This window comes from Chelonia mydas, chromosome 4 (genome assembly GCF_015237465.2).
Source record: "Chelonia mydas isolate rCheMyd1 chromosome 4, rCheMyd1.pri.v2, whole genome shotgun sequence".
NCBI classification, from domain to species: Eukaryota; Metazoa; Chordata; order Testudines; family Cheloniidae; genus Chelonia; species Chelonia mydas.
Genome location: NC_057852.1, coordinates 62,806,088 through 62,824,142, shown reverse-complemented (window position 1 = coordinate 62,824,142; position 18,055 = coordinate 62,806,088). Strand labels below are relative to the sequence as shown.

The window sequence follows — 18,055 nt, the reverse complement described above, 5'->3', positions numbered from 1 at the left end:
TGCCCTCTTTCCTAATAACCATTTTCCATTTATTTGGAAAGGATATAGAAATACTAATGGTTTATTTGAACTGCCTAGTCACACACTCCCCTTCCCTAATAGGGAAACTAATAGATCTGTGCAAACAAATAGTGACCCATGACTGTAGAACTTATTTGTAGAAGAAATGAGCATGACCATGAATCTCTGTGATAATTATTCAGCATCTGCTGTAAAAGCTTGCATTTTAACAGCAAATTCTCACACCACTGTAAAATAAGTAGTAATTCCACTGAAGGATTTACACTGGGGTAAAACTGGTTTAAACACTATTAGTCGACTCCTGCTGTCCTTATCCAGGCAAAATTCCCACTGATTTCAATAGGATTTGGTTTTCTATACCATAGATTACTGCAGTGTGTCTTTATTACTATAATTAGTCACTGGAACCTTTTGGCTTTTATAAGATCCCTCCTTCTGGAAGCATATGAAACTTTAAAGTGAGTGTGGTTTTCAGCAAGCACAGTTTTCATGGAAGGTACTAAACAGGATTAACGCAGTAGGTGTTAGTTTGTATTTTCTTCAGAATAAAGATACAGTCAACATAGAAAACTTAGGGAAGACCAAGAATAAAAATGAATCAGTCCTGCAACATTATTGAGGGAGACATCAAGAGAACAACAAAAATGTGGTACATAACCATTGAAGCTATGCCTGTCCTTCAAAACCATCATACTATTTTGCTAATACATATTTCCATGTGACGAGATATGGAATTAAAAATTATGTTCTTTTCTATTTTCATACATGATTAAAGTAGGTTAATTACACTATAAACAAGATAGGTAGAACACATAGAATGTATCATTGGGCAATGTCCTGTTTCTTTCCTATAACATGATGGATTGGTGTTTTTTCTTTCTCAGTGGGTTTGGTGTTTGTTTGCTTTTTTTTTTTTTTTTTTTGTAATGGAGATAAGAATTCATTCAATGAGCCATTTGCTAAAATGACTTGTAAAATGAACTGCACAGACACATGGTGAACTAGAGCATGGTCAAATCTTGTTTGCTTTACACAAGACTAGACACAATGGGACTCGTTGTGATAGGATTACTCATGAGTAAGAGTTTGTAGGTTCTGGTCCCATCTGAGTGATGGGAATGGGATTTGGAACCCAATCCTTATGAATTAGGACTACTCAAGTGAGCAAAAGTCTGCATTATCTGGCTATTAGTTAGTAGTTTAGAAATAATTCATTTTAGAGAGACAAGATGTGATGAAGTGGGGTTTCCTCCTTGTTATATTGTATGCGAGTCTATGTGAGCTTTACTGTTTTGCATGAATACTGTGTGTACTCAGTTTCCCAGTGTCCCGGTGTATTACACCAATGCCTAGGTGGTGGGAATAAGGATATGTGACTTTTGCTGAGGCCCTCAGGGGGCAGGCTGCTCCAGCTGCCTGCACGTAAGCAATGGATGGTGCCCTTCATAACCTGAGAACCAGGAGGGAGATGCGACCAGGTGACATCTTGCCCGGGAAACAAGACAAAGACCAGGAGGAGGGGCAATGGGCTTATCGGAGGTCAGGTTGCTGGAAGCTGGGCAGTTGGCTGCTGAGGACTCAAAGGCGGGGAATCTAGGGCATCAAGCCTGGGGCCCCCCCAAGATGGACTTTGCTAAAAGTCACTGATTTCTGGGCTAACAAGATCTGTTCTACGCTGTGTCCCTGTCAACTAATAAACCTTCTGTTTTACTAGCTGGCTGAGGGTCACTGCTGACTGCGAAGTTGGAGTGCAGGCCCTCTGGCTTCCCCAGGTGTTCCCATCCAGGTGGACCCGCCAAGGGGAAGTGTACAGTGAGAACAAGGATGCTGAATGCTCTGAGGTCAGACCCAGGAAGGCCATAGCCAAAGGGCTCTTTGCCCTGGACAGCATGCCCTGAGGGGCATCACACTACCCAGAGTCCTGTCTGGCTTCATACAGAGCAGTTCCAGAGCATCGGACCTGTGACTCCATATTATCTTTTAGTGTATCAACTTTCTGTTGGTGAGAGAGTCAAACTTTTGCGTTTACACAGAGTTCTTCGGACCTCAACAAGATTTTGAGCTTACACAAAGGTCTGAAGAAGAGATCCATGTAAGATTGAAAGCTTGTCCGTCTCACCAACAAAGGTTGTTCCAATAAAAGATATTACCTCACCCCACCTTGTTTCTCGAATATCTGGAACCAACATGGCTACAACAACACTGCAGAGTTTCTTTTATCATTTACTTCTGAAATCATTAAGGTCCAAGTTCAAGAGTACATCTCTATAAGGCAAAGTACTTAACCATATGATTAATTTTAGGCATGTTCTTAAGTGCTTTTCTGAATTGGAGCCTTATCCTGTGAGGTCCTGAGACCAGAGCCTCAAAGATATTTAGGTGCCTACCCCACTGAGCACCTGCAACTCCTAGTGAAATGAAAGGGCATTGAGAGGACTCAGTACAGTGCAACCCCCCCAAATTCCTGCTATCACTGTTCATCTTTTCAAATTTATCCTAAATACGTAACGACAAACCAATAGACTAATCAATCCAAAGGAAAAAATAATAAGTATATTGTTCTTGTGTTATCATGGTGTGTGATATTTCTTCGCGGGTCACAATGAGTCAAGATGGGGTGCAACACATTTCAGTATAAGAACCATAAAATGAAATGAGTGTTAAAATTATGCTTCAAAGACCTCTGTCGACCTGGCTATGTTTATGGGATAATCTGTGATGCAGATGGTAGTGATATTGAAATTGTTCTTTATTTTCCCCCACAATACTTTGGGAATAAGATACTGTGATTCAATGCCATTGTATGATCAGTAAAGAAAAAGGCTGGCAATATTTTAGGGTGTGTGTAAATGGATGACCTGAAACTACGGTGATTAGTAATAGGATAACTTTGAAGCTATGAAGAATTACTGGACAAAGCTTCAATGTATTTTATGGTATATTTTCATGGCATTCATTGGCAAAGAAATACCAATAATTTACCAGTACAAATAATGTCAGTCAGTACATTTTTAATACTCTCATCCAATCATCAGTCCTTGATTCCCTTCTGTTTTCTAACTTCCAGCATCAGCTGGATTTCCAGATTAAAAATATAATATATATGACTACTGAATTATGCTTTAATTAAGATTAGGTACTTAATATCTATGAGTATCAAATGAGATTATTCTCTAGCATCTCAGAATATCCTGGTGAACAGTTTAAAAATTGCCAACATAAATTAGCCATTTCTGTTTAGAAAGGTGTCATGGGAAATTGGTAGGGTAAGTGCTTATTTCAACCATAGAATTTCTTAACAAGAAAAAGCTAAAACTATTAACATTTTTATCATATTGCCCATATCTGATATTTACATAAAATAATAACTGAGTGTACAGGATGGGTATGATTTAATTGTACTAGAAAACAGGTACATATTATCCAAGTAAGAATATTATAGATGGGGCTGGTAGCACTGCCTGTTAATGTTTCCTGACTCTCTCTCTCATAAAACCTTGCTTTCAATTGCTTATAACTTTTCTAAACGGGGCTCAAATTTTCCATGCTGGGTGTCTGTCTCAGGCTGAATTTATTTATTTTTGAAAATTTCAGCCAAAATAGTTTAGCCATTTCCGAGAACAAGGTTAGAGGGAAATATATGTTGTCTTGCTCATGTAAAAAAGATCTGTGACATTTTCTTTGAAAATCTCTATCATCCTCATGCTGCAGAGCAGGGGCTTGAAATTTGGCACAGAGGTATCCTTTGTGTCAGGAATGTATCTTTTGCTGTCCTCATGAAAATCTGCACAAATTTGGTGATGTATTAAGCCTTTGAAAAAGCACACTTTGCACCTCCTTATTAGATACTTCTTAGGTTTTAGCAGCTAAATTCCTTGAAGATTTTATCCACAATGGGAATACTTTACTTTTCTGAGCTGCTGTGGGCCATGCTGGGTCCAGGTCTGAAAACCTGAATTGAGAGCCAGGAGACTCTCTTTCCTGTACTTTCAATGACCCTCCTTGCTGGGTCCAAGCCATGTGAAGGACGAAGCTGGAAGTGTGAGGGAGACTGGGACTGGGGTGGGGAGTCCAGAGGGGTGAGATTAGAACTTTTTTGGCAAGGAGATTGGAACTGGGATGAGTAGACTGGGGAACGGAGACTGGGACTAGCTAGATGAGGAGAATGAGACTGGGATGAGGAGTCAGGCTTGGGCAAAAGACAGGACTGGGAGAAGAACAGCAGTTAGAAGGGATCAAACTTAGGGAGACTGGAAAGAAGAGTCCATGCCCATTAGAGAACACTCCCCTTCAGAGCCTAGAATGGAATCCCAGATTCCTGAGTCTCACCATCCCTTTGATGTCAGCAAATAGCTGTGAAACCCACAGGTAAAGTATCTGTCTCATCCCCTTCTGGTGCTGAGACACAGAGGACGAAAACCTATTAGTTCTATCTATCCCTTTCTGTGGCACAGAGCTCCTGTGTGATGCCGGGAAAAATCACTAAAACCAAACTTTTCACAGATTGTCACTACGTGTGTGTTTCTCATTTTCTGGGTGCCTGACTGGAGACCCTCGGGCCTGATTTGTAAATGTGCTGAGCACTCACAGCTGCAGTCAAAATCAATGGGAGCTGTGAAGTGCTATACACCAGTAAATATTCTGAAAAATCAAGTCCCAGGTACTCAAATTGGGCACCCAAATTAGTGGATACTTTTGACCTTGATTGCTGTTGTGCCTCAGTTCTCCATCTATAAAATGGGGATAAAAATACCCCCTAATTTCATAGGGTATTGTGAAAATAAATGCATCCATATTTGTGAAACACTCAGATACTATGGTGATAAGCACCATAAAAAAGCTCATGAGAAAATTAAAAATTCTGTATTCATAGCCGGTCTTGATTAGTGTGCAGTAAATAAGGCATGGGCTACACATTGAACAATAAGAAGAAAACTAAATATTGAATAGCTACTCATTAACTGAGCACTGTCCATTAACTGTGCACTGAATGAAGCAGAGGTCTTGTGGAAACAATATATGATGATGTAATTAGACAGTATCATAATGCATAAACACAAGGGGGAAGAATTGCACAACAACTTTAATTCTGGCATTTCTGGCTTGAGTCTGAAACCTTTATAATGTTCTTTTAACATAGCTTTGTATGTGTGTATATATAATATAAATAGAGAACAGATGCTTTGACAGCACAAAGGGAATATAAATCTAGAACCACATGGGAAAATGCTCCTGATGCCACCACCCTGGCTGCCCAGCAGAGGAGCATTTTGGAGGTATGGCTGGGGGATAGGAAGTGTGATCAGAGAATCTCTTACTTCTAGTCGTGGTTAGCTGGTGCACAAGCTTATTGGAGATGCTGGCAGCTGACTATAAATTAGATCCTCCCCTTAAATTGATAAATGGGGAATGTCACAAACATAGCATATAGACACTGCCCTTCTTCTCCCCGCCCCTCCACACACAGTTCCCTGAGCTTTGTCAGGCTCAGCATGGTCTTCACTGAAAAATAAGGTGTATATATAAGTACTATGGCATTATAAACATTGGTCTCCCTAATCCTGCTACTCCTTGTGAGTAACATTTTTTCCTGTGCCTCTACTGATTAGCAGTCACTAGTATCTCGTTTTAGGATATTTTCTGTGCCAAAGATAAAGTTTTTTCTCTGACTGTCTCTCATAAGAGGTTAAAAGATTGTTTCCCCTTCAAGAACATATATGCTGTGATGTACTGTCCCTTTAAATGTTTAAGCACTCTGTATTCTTCCTCCCCAGCGAAAAGCCACACTTTGGTTTCTATTTTGCTGCCAAAACAATATAGTCACTGCAGCAGATAGCTCTGCTTTAAATCAGCTCCCCCTGCATCTCTATCACTTTTTCTGCTGGGTCCAAAAATAACACTGGTGATGCGGACCTTCTATCCCATGACTGTCTCATTGCCTGAACAAGAAGAGTAAGCAAATAATGTTATACAAAAAAGGAAAAAGTTCACCAACAGGTACAAAGTGGCAGACTGCTGTTTTGCTGCAAGGGACAGCCAGCAAGAGAGGGGAATTAGGCAAAGAAGAGAACAAAGTAGGAAGTGGCTGCTAAGCTGCTGGAGACAAAACAGTAGAGCAGCCATTTTTGAGAGGAGAGCAGCCATTTTTGTTCTCATGCAAGCTAGAGAGAGCAAGAACTAGAGTCCACCTGCACTCAGAGAGTCTTCATCCGGCACAGGAAGCCTAAGTACAAAGGAGTGAATCTGCAGTGTAAGCACACAGCCAGCAGAGGGAGATCAAGTTCAGCCAGTGCACCTTAAAAAGGAAAAATAAAAAAAGTTTCCCTGTGGAAAAGAAGCCATAGAGGAGGGCACAAAGTTAACAAGAAAAATGAAATGGCAACTTATGTGGTCAATATAGGCGAGTTTGATGAGAACTGTGACTCATGGGCAATGTACTTCAAATGTTTGGAACAAGTTATAGTTTGCAATTTGATTCCATGTAGACAGAGTTTCAACCTAGCTGACAGTGATGTGTCCGAAGGTATACAGACTGCTGCAAAACCCATTGTCCTAATTATGCTGGAAACGCCATGTATGCGGCAATTACTGTAGCAATGTAGGAACAATTTTCTCCTACCTCATTGATGATAGAAGAACAATGTCAGTTCCATCAGTGACATCAGGGATGTGGAGAGTTGGTAACACAGTTTTTTGCTGCTCTAAGTAAGCTGTCAAATCATTGTTATGCAAATAAACATTAAATGAGCCTTGCATGACCAATTTGTCTCTGGATTACACAATGACCAGATTCAGAAAAAGTTATTGACTGTATCAAAGCTTACCTTCAAGAAGGCTATTGAGGTAGCTATTGCCATGGAAACTGCAAGAAATGTTCTCTTGAATTTAGTGTGAGCTGAGATGTTCACCTCCTGAATCAGTGAAACAGAGAACCACAGGAACATAAGGAATTTCCATGTGGCCATTGTGCACAAACTATACACACTGAGAATGATTTCTGGACATGCCAGGTCACACCAGGAAGTGCCAGAAGATCTGTCACACAGTTGAGTGACCAGTGACACAGTGACCACCTTCCATCAAAGAAGACACTTAGGAAGGCAGAACCTAAGAAAGGACAGAAATTGGAAATTCATAATGGGGAAAGACAAGAGCTCTAGTGACACTGGCCAAGACCTAGCACGGCATGTGTTATCAGAAGTTGGAGTAAGAGGTGGCATCTGGATCACACCATTCATTGAGATCATTCGTACAAGACTGGAGCTGCCATTTAACTGACTTCTGTATCTACCTACCACCAGAGTCTGTCACAAGTTCCTCTGGAAGAAACCTCCACAGTTTTGAAGACTTATTTTGGAGAAAGGTTAGTCCCAAAAGATATATTCCACATGAAAGTTCAACTAGATGGACTATCAGAGGTGTTGTCCTTTATGTGACTGAAGGAAAGGAAAGTTGCTGACAGGTCATTGCCCATTAAGTTCAATTTTTGGACCAAAACATGAAATTCCATCATTAGCTGCTGCTAATATACAACTTTGGGCATTTTAAGTTCAGCTCATTCCTATACTATTCAATTCTGTAAAGGGACTTGTACAGCAATGCTGGTGGGCTGTCAAGCCCAAGCTTCTGTCAACCCAAAGCAACTTTGGATGAAGTGTTTTATCCCAATTTGATGGATAGGTTACCCATCACTAGGATAGACACCAACAAAGAAACCACTAAGGATGATACGCTTTCTCTTGTGATTGGAATGGTATTACAAGGTACAACGTTGAATCATAAGAATCCTCATTTTACTCAATTTGTGTCATGTCAACCTCAATTATATGTGAATAAAGGTTGCATTTTATGGGGAATGTGTGATCATTCCCAAAAAAAACAGTTCAATCTCAGGTTTTGGAAGCTTTTCATGAAAGTCATTTTGGCATTGTATGGATGAAGGCCATGTCTGGTGGCTGGGGATCAGAGACATTGAGAGGAAGGTGAAGTGCTGTACTGCATGTCAGCAAATTTAGCATGATCCTGGCCCAACTCATCCACACATTTGATGATGGCCTCAGCTTCCTTAGACATGTTTTCATATGGACTTTGCCAGCCATTAAAAGGTTATATGGTTTTGGTCATAGTTGATGCCCATTCAAAATGGCTAGATGTTTTTAGAATGACTTCTACTTCAGCTACCAAGACCACTGGACAACTTTGTACCTTGTTTAGTCCATTTGGTTTACCGTTACAGTTAGTGAGTGACAATGAACCTCAATTCTGTTCTGAAGAATTTCAGAGGTTCCATGAAGTGAGCTGTAGCTCACGAAAGCTTATGCTCAAATAAATTGGTTAGTCTCTAAGGTGCCACTAGTCCTCCTTTTCTTTAAGCTTTAAATGGAATTCAGAACATGCATTCTTCTCCTTATCATCCTGCTACAAATAGACTAGCAGAACACTTTGTACAGACACTTAAGTATGCCATAAGAGCTAACAAGTCTATTTTGAGTCATCAGCAGAAATTGGACACCCTCTTCCTTATCTACCCATAAGTCACCTACAATTTTTTTTCAGTGATCTTTACATACTTGTTGGGACACGCTGCATCCTGATGTTGCCTCATGTGTAGCTAAATCCTGAGCTATGCTAATTGATTGATAATGTGAGACTTGTCATGATTCTTTTCAAGTAGGAAACTCAGTGTGGACTTGCAGCTAGTGTTGTAGAGTGAAATGTGTACCTAGAGAACTTGTAAAGTGCAGAACCTGTTTTGTTCATGGTAAAATTATCAGATGGTATTTTACAGAAATGACATTTGGACCATTTGCAGCCTCAATAAATACCAGTATCCAGGGATGTTCCAGTAGGACTTTCTGTTCTTCTAATCAAACCTCCTTCCATTACAACTCCGATTTTCAATGACTATTTGGAAGAAACTTTGGTACCAGATCCAGCTGAGTCATTATCATTGACAGGTTTCAGAGTAGCAGCCATGTTAGTCTGTATTCACAAAAAGAAAAGGAATACTTGTGGCACATTAGAGACTAACAAATTTATCTGAGCATCAGCTTTCGTGAGCTACAGCTCACTTCATCGGATGCATTCAGTGGAAAATACAATGGGGAGATTTATATACATAGAGAACATGAAACAATGGCTTACCATACACACTGTAACGAGAGTGATCACTTAAGGTGAGATATTACCAGCAAGAGAGTGGGGGCGGGGGGGAACCTTTTGTAGTGATAATCAAAGTGGGCCATTTCCAGCTGTTGACAAGAACGTCTGAGGAACAGTGCGGGGTTGGGGGTGGAATAAACATTGGGAAATAGTTTTACTTTGTGTAATGACCCATCCACTCCCAGTCTCTATTCAAGCCTAAGTTAATTGTATCCAGTTTGCAAATTAATTCCAATTCAGCAGTTTCTCGTTGGAGTCTGTTTTTGAAGTTTTTTTTCCTGAAGAATTGCAACTTTTAGGTCTGTAATCGAGTGACCAAAGAGATTGAAGTGTTCTCCAACTGGTTTTTGAATGTTATAATTCTTGACGTCTGATTTGTGTCCATTTATTCTTTTATGTAGAGACTGTCCAGTTTGACCAATGTACATGGCAGAGGGGCATTACTGGCACATGACGGCAGGTGAACGAGCCTCTGATAGTGTGGCTGATGTGATTAGGCCCTATGATAGTGTCCCCTGAATAGATATGTGGACACAGTTGGCAACGGGCTTTGTTGCAAGGATAGGTTCCTGGGTTAGTGGTTCTGTTGTGTGGTTGCTGGTGAGTATTTGCTTCAGGTTGGGGGGCTGTCAGTAAGCAAGGACTGGCCTGTCTCCCAAGATCTGTGAGAGTGATGGGTCGTCCTTCAGGATAGGTTGTAGATCCTTGATGATGCGTTGGACAGGTTTTAGTTGGGGGCTGAAGGTGATGGCTTGTGGCGTTCTGTTCTTTTCTTTGTTGGGCCTGTCCTGTAGTAGGTGACTTCTGGGTACTCTTCTGGCTCTGTCAATCTGTTTCTTCACTTCAGCAGGTGGGTATTGTAGTTGTAAGAATGCTTGATAGAGATCTTGTAGGTGTTTGTCTCTGTCTGAGGGGTTGGAGCAAATGCAGTTGTATCGTAGAGCTTGGCTGTAGACAACGGATTGTGTGGTGTGGTCGGGATGAAAGCTGGAGGCATGTAGGTAGGAATAGCGGGGTCAGTAGGTTTCCGGTATAGGGTAGTGTTTATGTGACCATTGCTTATTAGCACTGTAGTGTCCAGGAAGTGGATCTCTTGTGTGGACTGGTCCAGGCTGAGGTTGATGGTGGGATGGAAATTGTTGAAATCATGGTGGAATTCCTCAAGGGCTTCTTTTCCATGGGTCCAGATGATGAAGATGTCATCAATGTAGCACAAGTAGAGTAGGGGCATTAGGGGACAAGAGCTGAGGAAGCGTTGTTCTAAGTCAGCCATAAAAATGTTGGCATACTGTGGGACCATGCGGGTACTGTCAAAGTTTGACTCAGACTCACAATTTATCAGACCACTCTGTTTTATTAGCAAAGCTGCTCTGCTAATACATTTAGAAGTGAGCCCCCCGAGTCGGGCTTGTGTCTCTTAATTTATACAGTTTTTTGGAGAACAAGTTACAGAGAAGTTACAGACAAAAGAAGAAAAAGATTTTAGTCACCACCCTTCGAGATCCCTGAGACCAGTCACGTATCTTCAATTACCTGCCACCCTTAACAGTCTCCTTTAACAGCTTCCAGTTAACTTAACTAATTGCCCTTCACACCTTCCATTCTGATGCCTGCTTCTTAGACGTGCTGGCTCTATCTTAATTGCTTCTCCATTCAAAAGCTAACTGTCCCTACGTGTGCTCCCTCAGATACTTTGTAACATGTTTTGGCATGTTTCAGAGTAACAGCCATGTTAGTCTGTATTCGTAAAAAGAAAAGGAGTACTTGTGGCACCTTAGAGACTAACCAGTTTATTTGAGCATGAGCTTTCGTGAGCTACAGCTCACTTCATCGGATGCATAGCATATCGTGGAAACTGCAGAAGACATTATATACACACAGAGACCATGAAACAAAACTTCCTCCCACCTCACTCCCCCGCTGGCAACAGCTTATCTAAAGTGATCCTCAAGTAGAGCCATTTCCAGCACAAATCCAGGTTTTCTCACCCTTTCCCCCCCCCCCCCCCACACATACAAATTCACTCTCCTGCTGGCAACAGCCCATCCCCCTTTGAAACCCCTCTTTATAATGCGCATGATAATCAAGGTGGGTCACCTCCAGCAGTAATCCAGGTTTTCTCACCCCCCCCCACACCCCCCCTTTTTTCCAAAAACCACACACACAAACTCATTCTCCTGCTGGCAACAGCTCATCTTACAATGTGCACAGCAATAATCCAAGTTTAACCAGAGCGTCTTGGGGGGGGGTTTGCAGGAAAAAAAACAAGGGGAGACAGGATACCTTGCATAATGACTTAGCCACTCCCAGTCTCTATTCAAGCCCAAATTAATAGTATCCAATTTGCAAATGAATTCCAATTCAGCAGTTTCTCGCTGGAGTCTGGATTTGAAGTTTTTTTGCTTTAAGATAGCGACCTTCATGTCTGTGATTGCGTGACCAGAGAGATTGAAGTGTTCTCCGACTGGTTTATGAATGTTATAATTCTTGACATCTGATTTGTGTCCATTTATTCTTTTACGTAGAGACTGTCCAGTTTGACCAATGTACATGGCAGAGGGGCATTGCTGGCACATGATGGCATATATCACATTGGTGGATGTGCAGGTGAACGAGCCTCTGATAGTGTGGCTGATGTTGTTAGGCCCTGTGATGGTGTCCCCTGAATAGATATGTGGGCACAGTTGGCAACGGGCTTTGTTGCAAGGATAGGTTCCTGGGCTAGTGGTTCTGTTGTGTGGTATGTTGTTGTTGGTGAGTATTCGCTTCAGGTTGGGGGGCTGTCTGTAGGCAAGGACTGGCCTTTCTCCCAAGATTTGTGAGAGTGTTGGGTCATCCTTCAGGATAGGTTGTAGATCCTTAATAATGCGTTGGAGGGGTTTTAGTTGGGGGCTGAAGGTGACGGCTAGTGGCGTTCTGTTATTTTCTTTGTTAGGCCTGTCCTGTAGTAGGTGACTTCTGGGAACTCTTCTGGCTCTATCAATCTGTTTCTTCACTTCCGCAGGTGGGTATTGTAGTTGTAAGAATGCTTGATAGAGATCTTGTAGGTGTTTGTCTCTGTCTGAGGGGTTGGAGCAAATGCGGTTGTATCGCAGAGCTTGGCTGTAGACGATGGATCGTGTGGTGTGGTCAGGGTGAAAGCTGGAGGCATGTAGGTAGGAATAGCGGTCAGTAGGTTTCCGGTATAGGGTGGTGTTGATGTGACCATCGTTTATTAGCACTGTAGTGTCCAGGAAGTGGATCTCTTGTGTGGACTGGACCAGGCTGAGGTTGATGGTGGGATGGAAATTGTTGAAATCATGGTGGAATTCCTCAAGGGCTTCTTTTCCATGGGTCCAGATGATGAAGATGTCATCAATATAGCGCAAGTAAAGTAGGGGCGTTAGGGGACGAGAGCTGAGGAAGCGTTGTTCTAAATCAGCCATAAAAATGTTGGCATACTGTGGGGCCATGCGGGTACCCATAGCAGTGCCGCTGATCTGAAGGTATACATTGTCCCCAAATGTAAAATAGTTATGGGTAAGGACAAAGTCACAAAGTTCAGCCACCAGGTTAGCCGTGACATTATCGGGGATAGTGTTCTTGATGGCTTGTAGTCCATCTTTGTGTGGAATGTTGGTGTAGAGGGCTTCTACATCCATAGTGGCCAGGATGGTGTTATCAGGAAGATCACCAATGGATTGTAGTTTCCTCAGGAAGTCAGTGGTGTCTCGAAGGTAGCTGGGAGTGCTGGTAGCGTAGGGCCTGAGGAGTGAGTCTACATAGCCGGACAATCCTGCTGTCAGGGTGCCAATGCCTGAGATGATGGGGCGCCCAGGATTTCCAGGTTTATGGATCTTGGGTAGTAGATAGAATATCCCAGGTCGGGGTTCCAGGGGTGTGTCTGTGCGGATTTGATCTTGTGCTTTTTCAGGAAGTTTCTTGAGCAAATGCTGTAGTTGCTTTTGGTAACTCTCAGTGGGATCAGAGGGTAATGGCTTGTAGAAAGTGGTGTTGGAGAGCTGCCGAGCAGCCTCTTGTTCATATTCCGACCTATTCATGATGACAACAGCACGTCCTTTGTCAGCCTTTTTGATTATGATGTCAGAGTTGTTTCTGAGGCTGTGGATGGCATTGTGTTCTGCACGGCTGAGGTTATGGGGCAAGTGATGCTGCTTTTCCACAATTTCAGCCCGTGCACGTCGGCGGAAGCACTCTATGTAGAAGTCCAGTCTGCTGTTTCGACCTTCAGGAGGAGTCCACCTAGAATCCTTCTTTTTGTAATGTTGGTAGGCAGGCCTCTGTGGATCATTATGTTGTTCAGAGGTATTTTGGAAATATTCCTTGAGTCGGAGACGTCGAAAATAGGATTCTAGGTCACCACAGAACTGTATCATGTTCGAGGGGGTGGAGGGGCAGAAGGAGAGACCCCGAGATAGGACAGCAGCTTCTGCTGGGCTGAGAGTATAGTTGGATAGATTAACAATATTGCTGGGTGGGTTGAGGGAACCATTGCTGTGGCCCCTTGTAGCCTGTAGTAGTTTAGAAAGTTTAGTGTCCTTTTTCTTTTGTAGAGAAGTAAAGTGTGCGTTGTAAATGGCTTGTCTAGTTTTAGTAAAATCCAGCCACGAGGAAGTTTGTGTGGAAGGTTGGTTTTTTATGAGAGTATCCATTTTTGAGAGCTCATTCTTAATCTTCCCCTGTTTGCTGTAGAGGATGTTGATCAGGTGATTCCGCAGTTTCTTTGAGAGCGTGTGGCACAAGCTGTCAGCATAGTCTGTGTGGTATGTAGATTGTAATGGATTTTTTACCTTCAGTCCTTTTGGTACGATGTCCATCTGTTTGCATTTGGAAAGGAAGATGATGTCTGTCTGTATCTGTACGAGTTTTTTCATGCAGTTGATAGATTTCCACTCCATGCGGCTAAATGCAGTGCCTTGCATAATGACAGGTTTCAGAGTAACAGCCGTGTTAGTCTGTATTCGTAAAAAGAAAAGGAGTACTTGTGGCACCTTAGAGACTAACCAGTTTATTTGAGCATGAGCTTTCGTGAGCTACAGCTCACTTCATCGGATGCATAGCATATCGTGGAAACTGCAGAAGACATTATATACACACAGAGACCATGAAACAAAACTTCCTCCCACCTCACTCCCCCGCTGGCAACAGCTTATCTAAAGTGATCCTCAAGTAGAGCCATTTCCAGCACAAATCCAGGTTTTCTCACCCTTTCCCCCCCCCCCCCCACACACACATACAAATTCACTCTCCTGCTGGCAACAGCCCATCCCCCTTTGAAACCCCTCTTTATAATGCGCATGATAATCAAGGTGGGTCACCTCCAGCAGTAATCCAGGCCCTCTCATATACAATGTATCCAGCATGTCCCCTTATACAATGTTATACTTATACAATGTTATACTTCCACAATCCCCCCTTTTGGTCAAGGCTACGCCCATGACCAATGACTTACTGGATTCCATACATCAATCGTTCTTTTTCATTACTTTCACTGGTGACATTTAACAACATTAGATTAGCACTCTGGTTAGGGGTAACCTGATGGATGGTGTGTCTTGTGCAGTTTTGGATACAACAAGAAATCAATTGAAAACACACAAAGATTATTAGAATTCCAAATAGGATAGTCAGGATTCCTTGAAACAACCAGTTTCCCAGACTAGAGAAATTGAATAAGTTACTTATTCATTTCCACAAGGAACTTGGTTCTTCGTGGGGAAGGTATGCAATTTGCTCCAGATGGCTAGCACGATTTATTACCTCATTAGTATTATCAGGTATGTATACACAGCATTCTGTTCCAGTTAGAGCACAGGTCCCTCCTTTGGCTGCCAGTATTATATCTAATGCCCGACGGTTTTGGAGGGCCACTTGTCGGACCACTCCTGCTTCTTTGGCTAGAGCTTTTAAGCTCTCTCCTGTTTCATTGGCCATGATCTCAACCACCGCTTGTAACCTTAAAAGCCTTTTTGCATGGTGGATTACCCCCCCTACTGGGACTAAAGAAATGCCAACAGCTTCTTCCCAAGTTAGGGGGCTTATGTTATCCACATACCATTTAGCATCTGGCAAGTCCCTCCTTTTTTGCCTGAAATTACGGAGGCGATTTCGTGGGAGGGATTGAAGCACCCGGAATTGTGGGAAAAGCTGAGCAGGATAACAGATACCTGACCAATTTGCTGGTAACACAGTGTAAGCATTTTCCCCACAAACCCAATGATGTCCCATTAAAGCCGGGAAGGGTTGACTGCAACCCTTTGACATGTAAGAATTTACGAAGGAGGAATAGTATCCCCCAAAGGGCACAGGATGATTTTCACTGGGAGAAGAGGTAGCATTCACATGACATTTGTAGATGGTGCTGTTTTTCTCAGGGAGGCTGTAGGGGGAGCAAGAGATTGAATCTTTGGTTTGATCCTAGGTCAAGAGGAAGTTTATCTTTCCATACCCGGTTCGCCATTCTCCAACCTTGTTTGAATAGTCCCATACACCATGGGACACGATGTATTGGAGACAGCTGCTCCTCCCTAGATTCAGCCCTGTCCCATTACACACCCAGCACCAGTGGCCCTTTCCTTTCACCACACTTATAAGTTTAGGAACATATGTTTTTCCCAGCCCCCAAGTGTCATTTTCCTTCCATGTCCTTTTAAGTGGATAGGGTTCTCCAGCAAGCTCTGAGGAATTCAAAGGGATTGCCATGGTGGGGATACTAGCTTGTGAGTGAGCTGGGATGTGGCTGCAGACCCAGCAATTAGAAATATTCAGGATCTGGGCTATCTGCACCTGTTGTTGGATGAAAGAATTGTCACTGTCACTCTGGATTCCCCAGACCCTCAGGACACAGTAGCTGAGGATTAAGCTTCTCAAAGGACACATGTTGGAAGCAGGACCCTTTCTGGTTCCGACAACCCCTTTCGAGGGAACCGCAGTCACGGTTTTACGTCCACCAGGCAGCAGGTGCTAGACTCACTACTGCTTCTTGTTTGTTGGGTCCTGCTGTCTGCTTACCCTCTGCTTCTGGCAACCCTTACGAGAGCGCAGATTGTAAGGTATTGCAGGCTGTTCCTCTTTGTCTTCTGGGGTTGAAGCTGGTTCTGCGTGGTCTTGCAGAGGTGCTTGGTCCCCTTGAGGTGGCGCTGGCTTACACTGTGAGGCGTGGATCCATGCAGCGATGCCGGATAATTTCACTGCTGTCTGGGTGGTGAGCAGTACCTGGTATGGACCCTTCCACCGGGGTTCCAAGGCGTGCTTCCGAAGGTGGTGCCGCAGGTAGACCCAATCACCAGGCTCAAGAGTGTGACAGGCAGCAGAGGTGGGTTCCGTCAGCCAAGCTGCTCGCACCTGCGAATGGAAGGAGCTCACAGCTTGCATTAACCCTTTGCAGTACTGGAGGAGCGTGCTGTGAGTTAGGTTTAGGTCTGGGGCTGGGGTAATAGTAGCCATTGTTCGCATAGGGCGTCCCATGATGATTTCAAATGGACTCAATTTGTGTTTCTGGGATGGGGATGACCGAATTTCCATAAGGGCCAGGGGTAAAGCAGCTGGCCAGTTTAACCCTGTGGAACTACAGATTTTTGCCAGCTTATTTTTAAGCACACCATTTCGCCTTTCAACTGCCCCTGCACTCTGTGGATGGTAAGGGCAGTGCAACAGGTGGGTGACATGTAATACCTGGTTTAGATGTTGAACAATTTTCCCAGTAAAATGTGTTCCCCGGTCACTAGACAAAGTGGCAGGAATTCCTTTGGTAGGGATAATGTGGTTTAACAGACATTTTGCAACGGACAATGAATCAGCTTTGCGACAGGGAAAGGCTTCAATCCAACCCGAAAACAGACATATTATAACTAAAATGAATTCATGTTTCTGACACTTTGGCATTTGTACAAAATCAAGTTGCCAGTGTAGGAAAGGTGCTTGAGGCAAACCCCGGAACCCTGGTGTTACTTTTACAGATTTGCCTACATTGTGGCTTTGACAAGTAACACAAGCGGCACAGTGGCGGGTTGCAAAGGAGCTGAAATGGGGAGTCCACCACCCCGCCTTACTCATAGCAGAGACCATCCCCTCCTTGCTGACATGCGAAACACCATGTAGCAGGGCGGCTAGAGACGGGTAGAGTGAGAGGGGGGCTACAAAGGTACCGGTGGGCGATCGCCAAAGGGAATCAGAATGCAAAGAGCAACCCAAAGCACTCCAGGAGTCTTTCTCTGTTTCTGGGGCAGAATCCTGGAGCTGAGCGAGATGAGACAGGGATGGTGGCATTACAGAGACAGAGAGGGGACCAAGAAACGCTTCTGGTGAAGGTTTTATAGTGGCGGCATGTTTTGCAGCAGCATCAGCAAGTGCATTACCTTTTGCCACCTCGGTGTCTGCCGCTGAGTGGCCAGTACACTTAACAATTGCCAAGGCAGACGGTAGTAAAACTGCATACAGGAGGGTGGCAATGTAGGGGCCATTCTTGATAGTGGTACCAGTAGAGGTAAGAAAACCTCGAGCCTGCCAGAGGGTGCCAAAGTCATGCACAACCCCAAAGGCATACCGAGAATCAGTAAAAACAGTGGCAGAGAGCCCCTCGGCTAGAAAGCAGGCATGGGTTAGAGCAATCAGTTCAGCCACCTGGGCAGAGGTCACAGAGGGTAAGGGCGCAGCTTCTATGGTCTCAGAGAGAGAGACCACAGCGTACCCTGCAAGAAGGTGGCCTTGGTCATTTCTATAACAGGACCCATCAGTGAATGATACCAGGTCAGAGTTAGGGAGAGGTACATCTGAAAGGTCGGGGCGCGGGACAGTGATAGTGGAGACAGTTGCAAGGCAGTCATGGGGTTCACCATCACTAGGTAAAGGAAGGAGGGTAGCAGGGTTTAAC

General features: G+C 43.5%; 1 long non-coding RNA gene across 1 annotated transcript; it reads left to right on the top strand.

Annotated features, from left to right (window-relative positions):
* Positions 1-395: 395 nt before the first annotated feature.
* LOC122465683 lies at positions 396-17,694 on the top strand. The gene is made up of 3 exons (XR_006290682.1): positions 396-1,793; positions 16,579-16,582; positions 17,685-17,694. It is a non-coding gene; the product is annotated as an uncharacterized LOC122465683 (long non-coding RNA).
* The last annotated feature ends 361 nt before the right edge of the window (positions 17,695-18,055 follow it).